The following is a 20,702-nucleotide window of genomic DNA, read 5'->3' on the forward strand; positions in this document are numbered from 1 at the left end:
CATTCGGGTTTTTCACAATACAGAAGAACCCAAACAAGCTTTTTGGCCAACCAATAAATCAAATGGAAGCCAGAGTCACTGATTCATAGCATTTCTGAAATCCAGCTGGGTTCCTGTTGCCAGTGTATTCATAATGGCTTAGTCTTATTGCCTAGAAATGTTTTTCCACAATACTTGAATTTGCTTTCTGGGTCCTGATTTTGGTTTCTGAGTTGGCCTCTTTTTTTTTTTTTTTTTAAAGAAATTGTGTTTGCATCTGAACATTTTCTCAGCCTGATTCTAGTCCATAGAAATTCTGGAGTCTAAGTCTTATAATTTTATACTGCCTCTGTCCTTTCAGTCTCATCCGGGTAAATTTTCTTAAATTATGTGAGATTTGTGTGTGTGTGTGTGTGTGTGTGTGTGTGTGTGTGTGTGTGAATTGATTTTCCAATTAGAGAAAATATACTATCACAGATTTATATTGGGAAAGGTCATTTCTATCTTAGAATATATTGGCAGACATTACTGAAAAGACTTTAGGTCACAAACAATGACATAATGACTCTGCTTCTATCATATCTCAGCTTTGCATTACTCTGTTTCTTTAGAGAAGCAATCAGGAACAAAGGCAGTGACTTAACTTGGATTATTCACACACCCTAAACCTATCTGTCTGACTAACAACACAGTGAACTTTAATTATATATGAGACCCGAATAATATGTTTCTCATTCCATTCTTGGAATTATGAAGGGATGCAATCTGGGCCTTCACCTATTAACAAACATGGAATGAACACAGTTATTTTACTGGAAGAGATATGGTGTTCCTATGAAAAATGTGGGTTCACCATATTTCTGTATATGCTGACAATAAGCACATTCTGATTCTTGAGAAGAATATGGAGACATATATACTGCATTGAGGTTTACTTCATATTCCACATCTTTACAACAATTTATACATTGATAGCCTCATCACATAGTGTTTACCCATTAATTTATATAATGCTTGACTGAGAAATTTGGCTTCTGTCATTCTTTGAATTTTGAGAATATCACAAAACTAATGTTGCAATGCTTATCACTGCTTTTTAGAAATCCATAATTAAATACTTCAAATATTATTATAATCTCTTAAAATTCTCTAGAGAATAAAAAAGTAAAATATAACAACGGCAATTAAGTTCCCTGGTAAATATGCAAAAAGTGTATAATTCAAGTTCTCATCTCTGAAAGTATTTCTGAAATTGCATGTCTGCTAACTGTGTATGTCTTAACTGATTGAGGTAAAGATTAAAAGAGAATACAAAAGGAAGTCAAGATCCTTTGGAGTTTCAGGTAGTTGAGGCCTCTATGTAAGTATATGTAAGCTTTTCCTCTGCCTGGTGATGTACTTGTTCTACAAGGTGCATTGTAGATTCGTAAATTTGACTTTTATAAGATGCTGAAAAAATCCAAGTCTCAACAAAAATAAATATTCATAGGTTTCATCATGTATATGATTTTTGAAAATGTGAAATATTTCTATTATGTTTCAAAATACACACTTTGGTATTAATTACAATTTAAAACGGTTAATGGAAAATTAGCATCCGAACTCTTCATTATTGTCTTAAAGTCATGAATTCATTATATGTGAAGTGCAACAATCTTTATGACCTCTTCAACACCACTGACCTTTCTCAAATTCTGAAGCCCTATGAAGTTGAATTTTAAAAGACTTAAAGACATCCTAATAATATTCTGAAATTAATCTTTATTTATTAATGTGTTACAGAACTAGGTGAATCTAAAGCTTTAAGTTCGTTTCTATCACTTCCAGAGCTACCTTTTGTGGCCTCTACTTTCTCTGGTCTAATATCTTATGGGGAGTATTTAAGCAGTCATTTTACACATAAATTTTACATATAGATTTATATATGCATATAAAAATTTTAATAATTATTATAATAATGACCCAAACTTTTCTACCTTATATGCAGTAACAATAGTCACAAAATATTTATGTGACTTCAGAAAGAAAATATCCATGTGCTCATTTGTAAAAACAGAAATGTTCTTGGTGAAATGTCATTTTAAGAACATGAATTTATATTCACATAAATTACTTTTAAATTACTTAAAATTTTAAAATAGACATTGACTTTAAAAGGATCTCTGATAGTCATTACTAAAGACGAATGACATAAAAGTCAAATTTCATTAATCTTGTGACGCTATCTAGAACTTTACGTTATTGTATACTGTGCAAAGAGATTGAAACTGAGGAATCTAGAGTATATAATAATTTTTCTTTTTTTCCGCATTTTTTAATGAATAAGAGAGTATGTGAAAATTAATCATTACTTAATTGTTTCTCCATTGGTTCTTACCAGTTTTCCGAATCCCTGGAAATTACACAATATGGATATAAGTGGCAACGATTTTGAGCTAAATAATATGACAAAAGATTCCACAAAAAATCTGATAGACACAGGGATTAAAATCCCCAACGCCCTTCTTATCCAGTATACCCCTGTGCAACAGCCACACCTGTGTCCAAAATATTTTGAACAAATATTATAACTTTCTAATAAGATGGTGAAGAATGCCATCTCAAACAACTTCCTTTCTAAAATTAAAACAGATTCTATTTGCATCAAAGCATAAAATATCTGTTTTTTTCCCTACATGTTTAGGAATTAACCCTTTATTTTACTTCTATGAAGAAATATGATAGAAATCATCTGAATAGTTAAGAAAACATATAATCATACTCCAAAACTTTCATAGAAGAACATCAGTATCTAAAGATTACAGATTCCTTCTAACAATACAAGAGAATATATAGTTTTAGTTCATCTCAAATTTCTAAATAATCATAACAGAAACATAATTTATCACTTGACAAAAGGCGGTTTGAAATATCTAAAATCTGAGTGATATCATCTAATGATATAACTATACTTTAAAAATTATAAACTCAATATATTAAATTAGATCATGAGGAAGTAATATGAAACCACATCAACTTTATTTTCTATAGCAACATTTTCATTAAGATACTAACAAGAGAAAACTAAGATAGTACATCAATTTTCAAGGAGCAGATCAGACAAAGATCTAAAAATATAAAGTACCCATCTGAATAAAATTTCTGTGTAAATTTATGTTTGACAGCTTGAGTCTGACTAGTACATTTTATGTGCCTGAACTGCTTCTGGATTCACTGGCATGAAGAAATGCGTTTGTCCACATTAAACAAAATACTTGGTTTCTTTTACTAGACAAAGGGAACAACAGAATTTAAATATTTTCTCTCATTTTTCCTATAGATTCTAGCAACACAACCTTGTCAAAAGCTTGACTATAATCAATCATTAATCCAGGTGTTTGTTTATATAAACACAAGTGTATGTATGTGTACATGCATACATGTATCTATGTATGTGCACTAAGAAAATTAAGATTGCCTATAATTCAATCTCCTGGAGTTGGTCATTTTTACTATGTGGATCTACAAATAGACATACACATTATTCTGCTTTCACTGTTTAATATGTGTAATATATATTGTCAAATCTTATTTAATAACAATTAAATAAAATTTATAGATATATAAAGAAACAAATATCACTTTGCATTGGTGCCTTTATCTAATTATTGATGATTTGAAATTAATTTGAAATGGTAAAAGTAGAGTTAAGAAGGTGTAAAATTCAAAATATTATAGCAAAAATATTCTTAAATCAAACTATTTGAATATTCACAATAGAATATAGCTGTCTTAAAAATATGTATTCCTTTGGAATAAAATCCTAAGTCCTGCCTGTGGAAATTATAATGTGAGTTATATCTTAACACACTTTGAGTCAAAAATATTGAAAGGCTCCACTGCAATCACATCTCCAAATTCACTTTTCTTCATTTCACTTTTCATGAACCTTTGAGCCTTATTTTTATCTTTGATAGGGTTAAATCCAAGTCGTTAACACTTCAGTAGACTAAGTCCCTAAAATAAAGTCTCAACATACAAAATGTGATTCACAGTTTCAGAATAGTACATAGTACTTACCCATCCAAGAAGGATATAACAGAAGCTGAGAAGCTGTCAAAGAGAAAAATGTCAGAAAGATTAATAAATCATATTGCTATAACATGATGATGCGAATTGCAAACAGCTATGTAAAAATAGGTAGCTAGCAGTCAGATGGCTTGGCTTCTTTTAGCCTTGGTAGTAGTACATTTATCTTCTGTTATGCACTGGTAAGTAGCTGGCAAGCTTGGTATATATAAACATTACTGAAAGATGTTATGATTGGCTTGGATCCAGAAAATATGCTCTAACATTACCATTAGCTATCAGAGATCTTAAATATCACTGGAAATGACGGAACAGGCAAAAAAAGACAATAACAGGAAGGAAAATTAAGAGTATAATTAGGAATAAAATGTCTTTTCAACATTTTATGACATATGACATAAGTCTTATGCCACTTGATAACATAAGAATTTTAAAATAATTTAATAAAATCTAAATGTTCATGTGGTTCATAAGAAAAAAAGTGATTGAGCACATTGCTATGCAAGGGAAAGAAATATCTAAAACAAGGGATTATTGAATATGATTTTTTACTCTTTTATAGTTTTAATGTTTCTCAGAAATAGAAATTAACCTTCCTAATGTCTTTTCCCTGTTGTATATGAAAGGCACTATACTGTTATTTCACTGTCAATTATCTGTGACCCTATATAAAAAATAGCACAAAAAAACTAAATAAAGAACCAAAAATATAATTTAAAAAATTAATTGTCAATCTCCAGGCAATGAAACAGAAGCTTTTGAGAAATTCAGACAATAACTTAGTTGTGATGTATTTCATTTGGTTTGGTGATTTAACAATGATTGCAGACTTAGGGCAGTTTATTAATCAATAAATTCAATTGAAATAAAATAGCCATATATGTAAAATAAAACACAAATTAAATGTCTATAAAGAATGAGATGTTTTTATAAGTACCATAATGAGGGATTTTTAAACATTTTAGTCCATTAATATAATTCTACCTTGTATTGCCTAAATTGATAGCTCTTATTCATTAAACACATATTTTAAACATAGTCAAGAAGAAAATTAAGGTTGTGCATAATCATATCTCCTGGAGATATGTGGAGATATCCACATAGTAACATTAATATGTGGATTCACATGCATCTGTTCTTTTTCCCATGTTTTATTATAAGAAATCAAAACAAAACTGCACTTACCAAAATAACATATGTAGATATAAAAATGAATGTTCACTATGAACCCACTTAAGAAAGGAATATTGTTTTCTGTATTTTTTCAGATTTTTCCATGTATATACTAACATATTTTAACATTATTCTCTCATATTCAAATACATTTATATATATGGCTATAAGTATAAAACGCACTATTTTCTAACTCACCTTCTGTCATAACATTGTATCTTAAATATCTTTCAATATCAGTTAAAACACATACAATTATTTAGTGATTATATACTTGTAATGAAAGAGTAAAAATGATTAATTCACATATGGAATTTTGAAACTAGAATATTTCTGCAATTAACAAGAATTGATTATTACATTAGCTTGTATAGCTAAAACAAGACTTAACTGGTTTTGCAGGAAAACAAGGCCTTAAGAAGAATTTGTCAGGTGTGATTTGTAATCACAGATATTATCATTAAGAAAATAATATTGTGTAAGTAAGGAAGTAAAGGACTTACTCAGCAGAAGGCAGGTCTAACAGGTTTGATTCTGAATAGAATACAGCTGAAAAATGAATATTAGGAGATTAATTCTAAAGTAGATTTTCTTAAACTGATGCTGAAAGCTTCAAGAAATCACTTGCCAAAGTTGAACGAGTGTCAGAGCATTTGAAACACAGGAGTCATCCCAACATTGTTGAATTTACATTTCAACTACCATTTTTGCTATTTATTGAAATAACTAAAATCTGTGTTAAAATGATCCTCTATTAAAAGGACTCAATAAGATGACATTCATTTGAAAAAGAGATTTTTAATCTCATAATAGGGGCTTCCCTGGTGGCTCAGATGGTAAAGAATTTGCCTGATTGGCAACCCACTCTAGTATTCTTGCCTAGAAAATTCCATGGAATGAGGAGCCTGGTGGGCTACAGTCAAAGGGGTCACAAAGAGTCGGACATGACTGATCAATTAACACTTTCACTTTCAATCTCATAATGAAGCTTTGAAAACATGTGATACATCACTTTCACCTATTTAACATTCATGAAATCATTACCCAAAATGTCAGCAGAGATCTGCATTAGTTTTTCCCCCGTTTTTTTTTTTTTCTTTGTAATTTAAAATATTCACTGTATACATACTTCAATAGCTGGTTGTTTTACTGTTGTTCCTAACAGCACCTTTAGAAATGATATGCTTTTGCTGTTCAACTAAAATTCATAGAAATAAATTACCTCTCGATTTTTTTAGATTAATCATGGAAGTCTTTGTTAAATCTCAGATGATTGAAAAATAAATCGCATGTGCCTCAAATATTCTTTGAACCACAAGCATTGCAAATTGACATTACAGTGTGGATTTTTCATCTTGACAGCTTATCATAGAAGCCAAGTTGCCCCAGATTTTCTTTCTTTAAAGAACAGGTTAAATCTTGTCAAACATAAAGAATGAAACATAAGACTTGTTTATTGCTGTAAAGGAATCAACCTGTGGATCAGATTCTATATGAGATTTATTCCAATTGCAACTGGATAGCTTGAAAATTTGAGCCATTAAAATTAGTGGTAATTTTGCTCTTTTCAGGAACCAAGATAAAGGAATTTTATTCAAAGAAACAATTGCACTTTGGCATGTTCTAAGTGTGGAAAAACAAATACAACACACAGAAGAGGACACTCATATATAGTCTTTTCAGGGCACAGATACAAAACGTATTTTCTAGTGTTATTCGATTAACCATGAATGTTTTTGCAAATAAAAATCTCAGTGTTATACTTGTTTTGTAAATACAGTAGTAAAATAAAACAAATCAACCCAAATATATACTAAAATTCTTAGTCTAAGGAATAGTATCACCTTGTAAATATATGCTGTGTTGCCATAACAAAAGTAGGATGAGCATTTATATTTTCCTGTGCATGCATGTATGCTAACTTGTTTCAGTCATGTCCAACTCTTTGTGACCCTATGGCTGTAGTATGCAAGGCTCCTCTGTCCATGGGATTCTCCAGGCAAGAATATTGGAGTGGGTTGCCATGCCCTCCTCCAGGGTTCTTCCCAACCCAGGAAACGAACCCAGGTCTCCCACATTGCAGGTGGATTCTTTACTGTCTAATCTAATAGTGACCCAGTAATCTTAATCAGCTAGGTAATGTTAATTTTTCAACTTTACCTCCTGCAGTTCTCCTATATAAATTCTCTACCTTAGAAAACTAGCCCTTTCACCATTACCGGGTTTTAAATTTTTTGAAATCCTCAGCACATAGACACTGAATCTTCTTCTGTTTTTGAATAACCCATTTCTATCTTTTCCTGTGATTGTCTTATTCATCATTATACAAGTAGAACTTTTTTTCCTTTTTTTCATTTTCATTGTAAGCATCCATTCCTTTTCTCTAGTACAAAACCACCATAAACTTTCTGGGGACATGTTGCCATAACAAAAGTAGCATTTATATTAAAGTAGCATTTATATTCTCCCGTGCATGCATGCCAAGTCATTTCAGTCATGTCCATTCTTTGTGGCACTATGGACAATTGTCCACCAGGTTCCTCTGTCCATGGGATCTCCAGGCAAGAATACTGGACTGGGCTGCCGTGCCCTCTTCCAAGGAATCTTCCTTACCCAGGAATGAAATCCATGTTTTCTACATCTCCTGCATTAGCAGGTGGATTATTTACCCCTACCTGGGAAGTCCATATTCTCCTGTAAAATGTATACAGAGTCAGAGAAAAAGACAAGGACTTCATGCTGTTGCAGAATGTGTATATTCCAGTAAAGGCAAGTTTCATTAAAATATTATTATGCTTTCAGCATGGGAGTTAGGCCATGTGCCATGATCAGAAAATATCTTGTGGACAAGGGATTAAATAGCATATCATAAATATAGTAAAAGTGAGACAGATGCTAAATTAGGGATTATGATCATGATCCTCCTCTTTCTTTTCTAAAGTACTTTTGTTATACCAGATAATATTTAGTAAACTATTGCTATATAATAAGTTTATCTGGAGAATAAATGCTATACTTAATCTCCAGAGAAGTTCATCTTATTTCATCCTCCACAGCAATGCTACAAAGTAATTTTTATTCATTTTTACTCTAGATGTGAGAAAACTGAGGCCTAGAGAGAAAGTGGTCTGCCTTTGGTCCACTATCTAGTGAGTGTCAGTCAGAAATAAATTGAGATTATCTGACTCCAGTGACTGTTCTTTTGATTTCTAGATAGATGGCCATGATAACCTGTTTGGTAGTAGTTTTAGAATTACTATAGAATTTTCATGTTTATGATCTCATTTCCCACTTATAACCATTATATTCAATCTAGAGGGTGGTCATTGTTTTATATAACAGAAACACTAAAGTACATTTTTTTTTAAATAGCAATTTTAGGATTGGGTTCAGAGTTTATAAGATCAGTTAAGGCCCCTATTGCAAACTGTATCACTCAATCAGGCTTTTTTGTACTGCCATGCAAATGATCACCCTCCTCAAAGAACACACCCAAATAAATCACTTGCATGCAAGTGTATATGTCAGAGTTTGTTTCTAGGGACCCTGATCTAAAAGAATAGTTTTAATATCAAACCATTCTCTTGAGTCCTTTGTTAAGTCTTCTCAGTCTGTTTTTTTAACATTTTCCTGCTAATTTGTTTTTCTCAGTACTCTCTGCATCCCATAAAGCATATCCCTTTTATATGTTCGGTTTTGATATCTGTCTAATTTCTGGGCCTTCCCTGGTGGCTCAGAAGGTAAAGAATCTGCTTGCCATACAGGAGACCTGGGTTGGATCCCTGGGTTGAGAAGATTCCCTGGAGAGGGGAATGGCAACCCACTCCAGTGTTCTTGCCTGGAGAACCCCCATGGACAGAGGAGCCTGGCGGGCTATAGTCCATGGGGTTGCAAAGCATCGGACACGACTGAGCAACTAAGACACACACGGTTTCTGGAGGCTCTAGCTTGCGATGCCTTGTTTCTTTGGGTATTTTGTTTTTATTATAAATTTATATTTCTTAAAATTTTATTTGTGATAATTATTTGTGGCTTAGACTGAAAACAGCTTATTTCAAAGAAAATTTACAATTGTTTCTGTCAGGTGACTGGGGGCTATACCAACCTACGGCCACTTTACAGTATAGCATTGAAGTTTTTCACATCCCATAATTCAGGCTACAGTCCAATATTAGGATTGTTTTCAACTAGAATGATCATTTTTCCCTGTCATTCAGCACTATTACTAGAATTCAAGACAGAAATAACGTCTTGTTAACACTATCCAGAAATGTACATTTATATATATTTTACACTTCAGGGACTGGCCAATTTGGTGGATTCTAGCTTTATACTCTTTCAGCCTTCCTAATTTAAGCAACTACTGTATTTATCTCTCTGTTCTCCATGTTCTGTAAATCTATGAAAATTAAACTCAAATTCACTAAAGTTTGCAATTGCTCTCAAAATGGAAGTTAGCATTCTACTTACCACTTTTCTCTTTTCATTTAGTTTTGCCTTAGAGTATGCTTTACTTTCCACTTAGCTCATCAACACATCAAAATGTGTTAATCTACTCAGTATTTATAATATTAATATTTTCCCCAAGCCAAAGAGATATGCATATTACCCTTTCTGCCATGCTATAGAATTGTAAGTCTCTTCCTCTAATCTTCATAAAATATCTTGACTTTTAACATGTGGTCCTTTTCCCCAAAAAGAGCAAGCTGGGATAAAGTGAAAAAAGAAACCTAAATGTAGAGATGGTAAATTCCTGGGTTCTGTTTTAATGATATCTTACTGATAAAACAGACAAAGAGTTGGAGGAATAAAAAGAGTAAATCCCTCTTTCTCTTTATTAGAATAAAAAGAATACTTATTTGCTTTGGCACAGAGAAACACTGAACAATGTATTGAACAGAAGCATTTACACTCTGGTTCAGGCCTAAAAGGAAGTTTTATGACTCTCTTTTCTGCTCTTAAATCAATACAAAGCAAAAGGGATATTTACAGAAAGCACTAAATTGTTTGACGTTCCAGGAGTAAAGAATGCATTCACTCTTAAGCTTTTCTGAAATAATGTGAGAAGAAATACAATTTTAGGATTCCCTAGTAACACAGTGAAAATAGGAGTGAGAGGGTTGAGAGGTTTCTTTGCTGCTAGAGAAGGAGAAGGCATGAGACAGCCACAGCAAGTCTCCTGTGGTCCCTGAGCGAAAAGAGAAAACAACAGGATTTCCTCTGTCCCTGATAACAAGACACTTGGCTGAGAAAGAGGAAACAGACAGATGTCGAAGGGATCTGTGGTCATGATGAGAGTAAATTATAACAAAGAGCAGTGCAGGATGTATGTCAAGAAACCAGGTGGGAATAGAGAAACCTCAACAGATGCCAACGTGGTGGGGAGAGGGGCCTTGATTGTACATTGCCACAGATGTCAGTGTAGGACAAAGGAAGGCTGAAGCCCAGATGCCTCACCATCTGATATTGTATTATGAAAACTTTTCAGAAATTAAACCTATCCAGGATGAAAGGAAGGAGAGGGAGGAACAACTCTGATTTGAATGAATTAAAACCTGGCCTTGGGAATACCCTGAAGCAATTAAATTCACTAGACTTGATTCAGTTAACATGTTTCACTATAAAGCAGAATGGTAACTCACAAGCTAAATCTGGTTATGATAAAATTAAACTAATGGCATATTATATTATCACTTGAATTTTAGAGCCTGAGAATATGTATTCACTACACATCCTCTTGATCTCCACAAAGATCTATCAGGAAGAATGTAGTGATCAACTGTGTAAAATATGGCTGCCAACTAACTTAGGATGGTGAATTCAACAGTAAGTTGTTAATCAGTGACTCTGCAAGGAGAATCCTAGAATGACAGGGTAGAAAAATCAGCAAGAAGATAAAAAAATTTGAAATGATATATGTAAAACACACACATACACCAACTCTTGAAAAACTGGTTATGAAGGGAAATAGGAAACAAACAAACAAACAAAAAACAACGATAAAAGTAGTATCTAAAGGGGCATACGAGGTCAAAGAAAGTCTTGTTTTGTTTTATTTAACACTATAGCTATTAGATCATGTTTGACTGATCAGAGAAAATATATAGGACAAATCAAGAAGTTGAATATAACAGGGGACAGCTAAAAGTGCAGCAGGAGCAAAGAAATACATGTGAAGGGACTGCATTTAAGTTGGAGCAGTGCTTTCTTCATTGTAATGGGAACAGGAGGCATCAGTACAGTGTTTAGAAACAGTAACAAAACTACTAACTTGCTATCTGGAGTTTTCACTCTGGGAAGATGTGAAGCCATAGGCTGTGATTAGTGGAGGAAAAAAAGAAATCAAGATTTAAGTAGAGTGGATAGATGAGATTTCATAGTGGAAATAGAGTAAACTTTCTGGAGATAAATTTTTTCTTGAATGAATTGTGCAAAGTCCATTTGAGTTTTGTGAATATGTAACTCTAGTGCTTCTGGTATATTGCTTGATGTTTAGCTGTTGGGATACAGGCACAAAGATGGATCTGTCCAAAGCTGCATCTTGACAAGAGTGTATGAAATTAGAGCAAGGGAGACAAGAACATTTTTAAAAGAGTAATAGTAAATATGGTACAACCAGAAAGAGAAGCCAGGCATGGAGGAAGAATGTAAAAGTAGAAGGCAACTGATGAGTAGTGAAACAACTGGATCTCAATAAATTGGGCACCTTCTCATTAAAGCTGCTTGAAATGGTGGTAACTGTTAGGGTGCTTAGCTGTTTAAATTATCAATGTGTTGAAACAAGTAACCAGAAGGTCCATAAATGTCCTATCTCAGAAAGGGAGGACATAGAAGGGAACACCACCTAGGGTTAAAATCTGATGATCAGAAGAGGGAACAAATGTAATAGTCTGAGAGTAGCATGGGTGAGTCCTAATTTAAGAAACCTATTCTGTATAAATTTTATTTAATTTTCAAACAAATGGAAATATCTTTAAACATTAAAAAAAAAATCTCATATTTGAAATGGATTGCCTGTAAGGAGTCAGTCACAGGAAATATTCAAACAGAGACTGGTTTATTATTAGTTATATTGTGAAGAGACTTCAACACATAAAAATTTTAGATTATATAATCTCTAAAGTATCTTCCTACTTCAAGGTCATTTCTGAATCTGAATGTTTATCCATCCACCATTCATTATTTTCTTTTTCTCTAAAGTTCAATCATGAGCAAAATTAACTATATCCTAAAAATCTTCCTAAAATTCTTCTCCCTAGATTAAGTGCTAACTTAAACCTAGTTCTTTCCTGATGACATTTCTTCTTCTACAGAAGAAGTCTGAGACTTCAAGTAGGGTAAATGCCCTTTTTGTATTCATCATCCTATTCCAGACAATTGTATACCCTTCCTCTATAAAATACCTCCTTTTGTTGCTATCATCTAAAAATCCCCTAGGTCACCTCTTTTATTTTCTTTACTGGTTAGCTCCTGGCTTACTTGAACTATCTCCAATACCACTTCTGTAGTGGTGAATTCAAGCTCCAAGACCTAGCCTCTTCATTCTTCTCAGTCATGTTGGTCCCCCCCCCAATTCACAAAATCACTCTACAATAGCATATATGACTTTGTCTTTACTAACCACAATCACTCTCCTCAACCTCAATTTCAAACATTTGTTGTTGTCCACTGTTGTTATCCAGTCACTAAGTCACACCCGGCGCTTGGTGACCTGTAAACTGCAGCACACAAGTCTTCCTTGTCCTTCACTATCTCCCGGAGTTTGCTCCAACTCATATCCACTGAGTCGGTGATGCCATCCAACCATCTCATCCTCTGCCCTCCTTTCTCCTTCTGCCCTCAATCTTTCCCAGCATCAGGGTCTTTTCCAGTGAGTTAGCTGTTTGCATCAATGTAGCCAAAGTATTGCAACTTCAGCATCAGTCCTTCCAAGCATCTTATAATTTTGTAGCTGCAGTTACCATTTTCTATATAATTTTCTATCTTTCCAGTTCACTCCGTCAAAAAGTCAATATACAACAATAGTATGAAGCCAAAGAGACTTTTTATTTCTTTTTATAATTTTTATTTATCTCTCACCCCTCAATCTGCACTCCTCTTATCAAACTTATATTTCACTGTTAGTCATTATAAAATCACTCACTTAACTGCAGCATGAACTCCTTTTTTTAATTACATTTGTTTATTCTTCACTCTTTAGGCTAAACCAGAACCATAGTTAAATCCAATTCTCCATCTTCTGCACACCTGCACTTACCCCACTGGAGTAGCCTGGAGGAAATTCCAAACCATCTAGATGGACATCAATAAGCTCATAAGCACTGACTCAAACTGTATTCCCCTAGTCCATGCACTCTTTTCTCTGCTACAGGACTATTTTATACCACACCCTTTGCCTCAAACTTCTTCTCTTTTTCCATTTTTAGCTTGTGATCATTCTTTCTATGTTACTAAAATATAAACCAGAAAAAAAAAAAAAAAAGAGAAATGTCATGCACCACCTGCCCCTTCACAGCTATTTTCTTGCTTTTGAGCTTGAATATTCCAACTTTTCTTCTGTTATTAGGATGGACTGCACTCCAAGTAAACAGTTTTCTCACTATGTGCTCCATTTCATCCTTCTTTCTTTCTTAAGGACATTGCTCTAGCAATTTTCCCTTTTCTCCTCCCTTGACCTTTCAGTCTATTTTAAATGAGAAGCCAGCATGATCCCAGGAAAACCTAAGTTAGATTTATCCACTCTGCCTAAACAGCTTTAATTGAGAATTGTTTTACCTCTCAAGTTTAATGTTGAAATCTTTAATTTTACCTGTAAAACCACATATAATGTAATTCCTGGCTCCCTCGCAGACCTCACATACCACAATTCTTCTCTTTATTCTTCCTCATTCCTCCTCCATAATTTCCAGACGTGCCAATTACCCACCCACCATCAGGTCTTTGCCCTTACTTACAGTCTTTGCCTGGGATGCTCTTCTGACACATATTTCCATTTCTTTCAGATCATTATTTTAAAACTTCCCATCTTCAGTGAGACATTCTGGCCTACTAACTTAAAAATTTCACCCCATCTTTTATACTTAATATCACTCTATCCTGCCCTTTTCTTTTTTTTTTCTCCACTTATCTCATTTTAGTATAAGGCATAGTGTATACCTTCTCTCCTAATTTCTTAGTTTGTGTACGTAAGTATACCTGCACAGTGTATTTCCTAGAGAATTTTGTCTTTATAATGAAATGCCAATGAATGTTTTATTAACATATATATATTTGGTTTCTTCGTTTTTAGAAGATATCAGAAAAATCACAATGTCTTGATGGTCTTCCATAAAGAAATTTTCTCTTGAAAAGAAATATCAATCCTATTTTATTCTTAATTACATGAAGTCAAAACAAGTAACCTTAACACATACACTTCATATTTGTTATTTGGATCCACATAGTTTTTAAGCCAATAGTATTGCCTCCAAAAATCTTAATATAAATGATTTTTAAAACTGTTCCATACTATACTTTAATATTTGATTTTATTTTAGGTTGTTCTAAGTTACCATACATAAAAAGATTATATGTTGCATGATCTTCTTTTGTCTTTTAAAGGTATGAAACTTATTCCTTTTTATAATAAAAACACATTGAATGAAATAATTTTCTCCCCTTTTAGCATAACAGACATGAAATAAAACAAATATTGAACAGGTTAAAAACAACAACAAAGCTTTCCTTCAATGAGTTTCTCAAGGATTTAACTGTCAAATTTCTCTGCTTGTTCTAAATGATGTCTTACAAATGCCAAGTTAAAAATGGGGAAACCAATGTGCTTTATTTGATGCAACTTAAAATATCTAAAGAGTAAATAATGTTTAAACATTGTGTTATATAATTGGCAAAAAAGGCAAAATAAAACTTACTTTTAACTTAGAATACAAAATGACCGCCCAGGAACAGTGCCTGAATCAAGGCAGAGAAATTATCCTTGAAAATGTCAGATATTTTACACTCACAAAAATGGCTTTGCTTATACACAATGATTGGAGAAAGAAATGGCAACCTACTACAGTATTCCTGCCTGGAGAATCCCCAGGGACAGAGGAGACCGGCAGGCTGCAAGGGGCTGCGAAGAGTCGGACATGGCTGAGCGACAGAGCAGCAGCGTGCACAATGATTCATTTGCTCTTATTCCTGCATAACTGCATGAGGGCCTCACATCATCGCAGCACTCTTGCAATTCCGAGATTCTTCTTTTCAGTAAAAAGCCCCATAAGACTACCAAATAGGGAACCAAAGATGAACAACAGCATTGATTCAGCCTTTTATAGTTTTGCAATTACATATTTAAAAGTAACTCAACATAATAGCTTCCAAAAATTTCTCCTATGTTTAATTCAAGAAAATGTTCTCCTCATCTTTGAATATTTATCTTTACTAAGGTTTATCCTTTTATTTATTATGGCAATTAATGACTGCAGTTACTATATCCTTCTCTTTATTCATTTGCTATACTTATCCTGAATTTATTCTTAATTGTGTTGTGTTCTTGGGTCTTCTTGTAGGCTTAAGTTTATTAAGCATTCATACATTATTTACCTCAAACTGTATACTCCCTTCTAAAATTTTCAGAAGCCTAAAAAAGCATAACAAATACTGATTAGCTAAAACTGAGAACACATACCTCTTTGCAAACCGCATTGGAAGATTATATTATTTGTCAATAAATTCTTCCTTTCCTCCAAGTGACTGGCAAGATTTATTTATAGTGTGCTTTATAAGAAACAAACAACCAAACAAAACAAAATGAAACAAACAAACAAACAAAAACAGAAACTTCAATTAAATAAAGTCAGGAGACCAGAAGGGTGAGTTCTCACAATCTGCCACGATAGCAGAGCCCAACAGGGAGAAGATTCTTCTTTCCTAGCAAGGGCTCAGCCAAAGAGAAGCCCTGGACTTTGTTTGTCCTAGCCCTCCCAACTTCCTTTTTCACTTTCAAAAAGTGTTCTCCTTCCCTGGTCATGATACAGACTAACATATGACTTTCCATAGTTACAGACTGTGAAATGCGACTCTCGGCTAATGCCAAGGAAACTCACTTTTTCTGGAGAAATATCTGCCGTCTATTTATTTTAGGCTAAAAGCTTCCATAAGTAGCATTAGACATAGCCATGTGACTTGATTTAACCAATGGAAAAGTGACAGACTGTCATTACCGAGTGGACGTCTTAACAGAGTAACACTATGTATTTCTGCTTCCACCTCTTCCCCTGAAAATGCTTCCCCTGTAAAACCCCTTGTTGCTACAGCAGAATATCAGAATGAAAACACATGGACCAAAAGCTTGTGGTCCAGTTTAGCACAGCATATCCCAGTTGAGATAGCTGACCTGCAGGCAACTGAGGTTTAAAGAAATAATCGTTTTAAGCCATAGAGGTTTGGGTGCAGATGTTTGTTATGCAGGATTATCCCAGCAGAAAAAGGACTAATATTCCTTAGCAAAGAAAGTGAACACATATTCAGAGACTTTTATATAACTGTTTAAAAAAATACAGAAAGATAGTAACCACTCTAGAATATTATTAATAAAAATAGCATTAAATCTTTCAACATGATAAATAGTGTGCATGGATGAGTTATTCTCAAAATCAAGGTATAAAATTTTACCTATAAATAGTTAATCATCTAAGGGAAAAGCTCAATTGTACAGAAAAAAATATATATATCCACATAAATACATATATATATACATACATGTATACATACATGTGTGTGTGTTTTTCATTCAGGTGTCTTTTTCAGATCACTCCTTGGTTCTCATTCACAAACTATTGGTACTATAGATTCAATGCACAGAGAAATAAAGAAATAGTCATATGTTTTTAAAATTTTAGTATTAGGAGAATGTTATAAACAAAGAAAATGCATTACTCAATTATATAGTGCCTAAAATGTATCACATATTTCAGTGATTTAATAATGTATGGTGTGTATACTTTCTATGTTTTGAAGGGTTAATATGTCTCAGGGGAAGATAGTTTCCCTTGAAGAGATTATATTGCACATTTGATGTAAATGATAGGTTTAGCATGAAATAAGATATTTCACATGGGGTTTCTGGCTTTTAAAGATTTCTGGGTCTCAAGTTCCTGCTTTTCTAATTAGCTCTATAGAGAGAAAATAAAGGGTCACAAAGATGAAGCACAAAGAAAATAACCAAGACATCACCTTAATTTTATGCATTGTTAAATGAAGCTCAGATTCTTCCAAGTTCATGAAGTTCATTAGATCTCCAAATCAAATATTCATACTAAAGGAAAGTTTACACGACTCAAAATAGCTCAGAATTAAAATTCCCCTCCCGGACCTCCCCACCATTCTATGCAAAACAAAGAACTCTCACACCGGAAGAAAAAAAATGGATGGTTGATTACGCCCAGCTCCCAGCAGCTCCCAGTCTCCGGCCAATCTCCAGAATTCCTTGTCCCAGCCATTTAAGAGATAACTACTCCGCACAACCTTGGAGAAGAACAGGCCCCCTTAAGAGAGTAGCTTTCCACATAATGCCCATATATACTCACTCTTTTCTTGGGTAGGTGCTGCAGCTCACTAATCTGACTGCTGCCCCTTCTTGCCTCATTAAAGGTGATCTCTTCCTGTAAAGTGCTGGACTCATTCTTTTTCCAAACCTCGCCTTCTCTAACTCCCTTACCCTACACATCCCAAATACTTCTTTTCACTTCCATTTCTATGGACATACTAGTCAGACATCTGACTTCTGGGATACTTGTCAGAAGACATGTAAAGTTAACAAGTCTAAGCACCTCTACCTTCTTCAGCTAAGTGTGGTCCTTTTATTTTTTACTCTATTAAGTAGCTGTTAAATATTAAGTAGGATGAACATTGGTATCAGCAAGGATCACAACAGGAAACAATGCCACATTCAAATGCAGTAGTTTAGGAGACTTCAATACAAGGACAGTTAATAAATATGACAGATTCAAAGAGAGTGAGCAGCATACTGAAGCAGCCAGAGCTAAACAGAAGCAGGGAGTCCTCAACATTAGTTGATCCAAAGAGGCAAGAGGAGAGAGAACTTATGAGACAGAAAGGCCTGATGCGGGTCTGTAGCAACTACAAGGGAGTCTTGCTCAACAGAAACTGTGGGCTTTTGTAGAGGAACTCAGAAAAGGCAATCCGTGACCAGGTAGAGAGACAACCACAGAACCAAGTGTCTCTACTTCACCCTCCTCCTGATGCACCCCTTCCCATATGGCTTCTATTAACCAGATTCCACAGGAGGCTAGGGTTAAAGAAAAGGCCATTGATGAAGTTAGTAAAAGTTGGTCTTCTGGTGCCAGAGGTGGGTGGTGAGTTGGAAAATTAGATATGGAGAGGTAAAGTGTCCCTAATATTCATCCAGGGTTTCAAGACAGAAGCAAGAGAATCCTTCTAGATCTCTCGCTCTCCTTCACCCAGTCTAGACTCAAAAGACCTTTTGCTACATTTAAAACTCAAAAGGAACTCTGCCTCTCCATGGGGTAGTACAGTGGACTGAAGTAACCTCTGGTTGCGAATTACCCACCAGCCACCGCCATTTCTTAAAATGAGGTAAAAAATCAGAAGTGATTTAGACATTTCATCATGTATTTTTAACTATTTTGATGTAGCTTTATTATGAAACTGAGGATTTTCTGAGCATAACAAAGCCAGTTGTTAATCTGTAAATGTGGAGGACGCTGAATCTTTATAGGAACTCTCTGAGATTCTATATGTGAAAACTTGCTTCCTCGTGTGTCTTTAAGAACAAAGTAATTAAGTCAAGGCAGTACATCTGAGGCTCCTCCATCAAAAAATGAACAATTTCATCAGTGACATGAATCCTTCCATTAAAATAAAAAAGACAGGAAACAATCAGCTACAAATACATATAAGATTTGGGCTGAAATGACTCACAGAAGAACCGTGAAGCAAGTGCATTTTGTATGCACCAGCCTTCACTTCCCTTATGAACTCCTGGGCAATGAAGAGAATGTACCTGCAGGTAATTACTGAGCTGGAGAAATAGTGAGGCTGTTCACCCAACCTTCTCTTCCCTAGAGGGTAGTTAGAGCTACACCCTATGGGGCAGAGAGGAAAGGGCGTACCACCTGTGTTACACCTGTGTAAAATAAAGATGTTTTTAACAGGCTCTTCACCACCTACTGAAACCATCCCATCTGTTAAAATGGCACAGAAGGTCCAGACTTACTAAACTGTACAAAGAAAAGCATATATATATATATATATATATATATATATACACACACACACATATATAAGCATATATATATATATACACACACACATATATATATATTCATATTCAAATGGTCATGCAAATGAAGCAGTTTACATCAGGAGAATAAAGAAATTTCCTATTTCTGTAGAACCAAAGTATTTCCAAGAGCTAAAGAGACATTTGATAGAAATGAAGTTCCAACATCAGAAGATATTCACATAGTTCTATGAACGCAATTTATGTTTTACATTGTGATTCAGATATTGGAGTCCAAGCTTCACAATATAATAGACACAGATTCTTAAAGTATAAATAAGTAAGCATGTAAAGGAAGTATGAACAACAAATTTATACATTATCCTTGAAAATATGGATAAAAATAGATGAATTCCTGAGATATCTGTCCTTAAGACCAAATTGTGGAAAGCAAATGTTTCTCTAGTGCTTAACCAGTGCCTGCAACACATACTTTCAGAATGATATTAAATGGATGGATGGGTGCTTGGGTTCATGGATGAATTACTAAATGGATTAATACATTTGGCTCCATAAAGTGTCTTCTTTTTCATAAAAATGCTAAAATATAAACGGAGAGCCACTGTCTCTGGTAATGTTTCAGAATCAAGAAATACTCTGATAGATTATCCCCGTGTGAATCAATGAAGATTTTTCAGTTGCAGAAAGAGAAATCTAATGTCAGGAAGTTAAACTAGACAAAGATTTGAGATATCTTTATGATTTATTTGCTTTAATGAGGCAGAATTGCAGAGGTGTCTGCTCCTAGAGGAGAGAGCAACTGCTCCCTGGAGTGGCTTTTGCTCTGTGACTCTCTCTCTCTCTGAGTCACTTCAGTCGTATCCGACTCTTTGTGACCCCATGGACTGTAGCCCACCCGGCTCCTCTGTCCATGGCGATTCTCCAGGCAAGAATACTGGAGTGGGTAGCTGTGCCCTCCTCCAGGGCATCTTCCCAACCCAGGGATCGAACCCAGGTCTCTTATACCTACCTGCATTGGCAGGCGGGTTCTTTACCACTAGCACACCTGGGAAGTCCTAAGACTCTATAGGGACTATTATTAGGGTTGCTTCTAGTTCACGCCTCTCTTCTCATGTACTCTGCTCAAGGGAAGCTAATGTCTCCACTTTCCAGTGGAAACAGTCAAGGCAGTAAAATTCTATCAGTGCGGACCAGATTTTTCTTGCTGTCTTAG

At 34.5% G+C, this 20,702-nt stretch overlaps 1 protein-coding gene across 2 annotated transcripts in view; it reads right to left on the reverse strand.

Moving 5' to 3' along the window:
• MGAT4C (MGAT4 family member C) overlaps nt 1-20,702 on the reverse strand; it is a 794,672-nt gene that overhangs the window by 689,237 nt on the left and 84,733 nt on the right. For both annotated transcript variants that reach the window (XM_070454299.1, XM_070454298.1), the window contains exons 2-3: nt 5,724-5,769; nt 4,039-4,071 (exon numbers count right to left, since the gene is read on the reverse strand). The gene's annotated coding sequence lies outside the window, so the exon portion shown is untranslated. The remainder of the gene's footprint in view (nt 1-4,038; nt 4,072-5,723; nt 5,770-20,702) is intronic.

The sequence above is a fragment of the Odocoileus virginianus genome, chromosome 24 (genome assembly GCF_023699985.2).
Source record: "Odocoileus virginianus isolate 20LAN1187 ecotype Illinois chromosome 24, Ovbor_1.2, whole genome shotgun sequence".
Taxonomy (NCBI): Eukaryota; Metazoa; Chordata; class Mammalia; order Artiodactyla; family Cervidae; genus Odocoileus; species Odocoileus virginianus.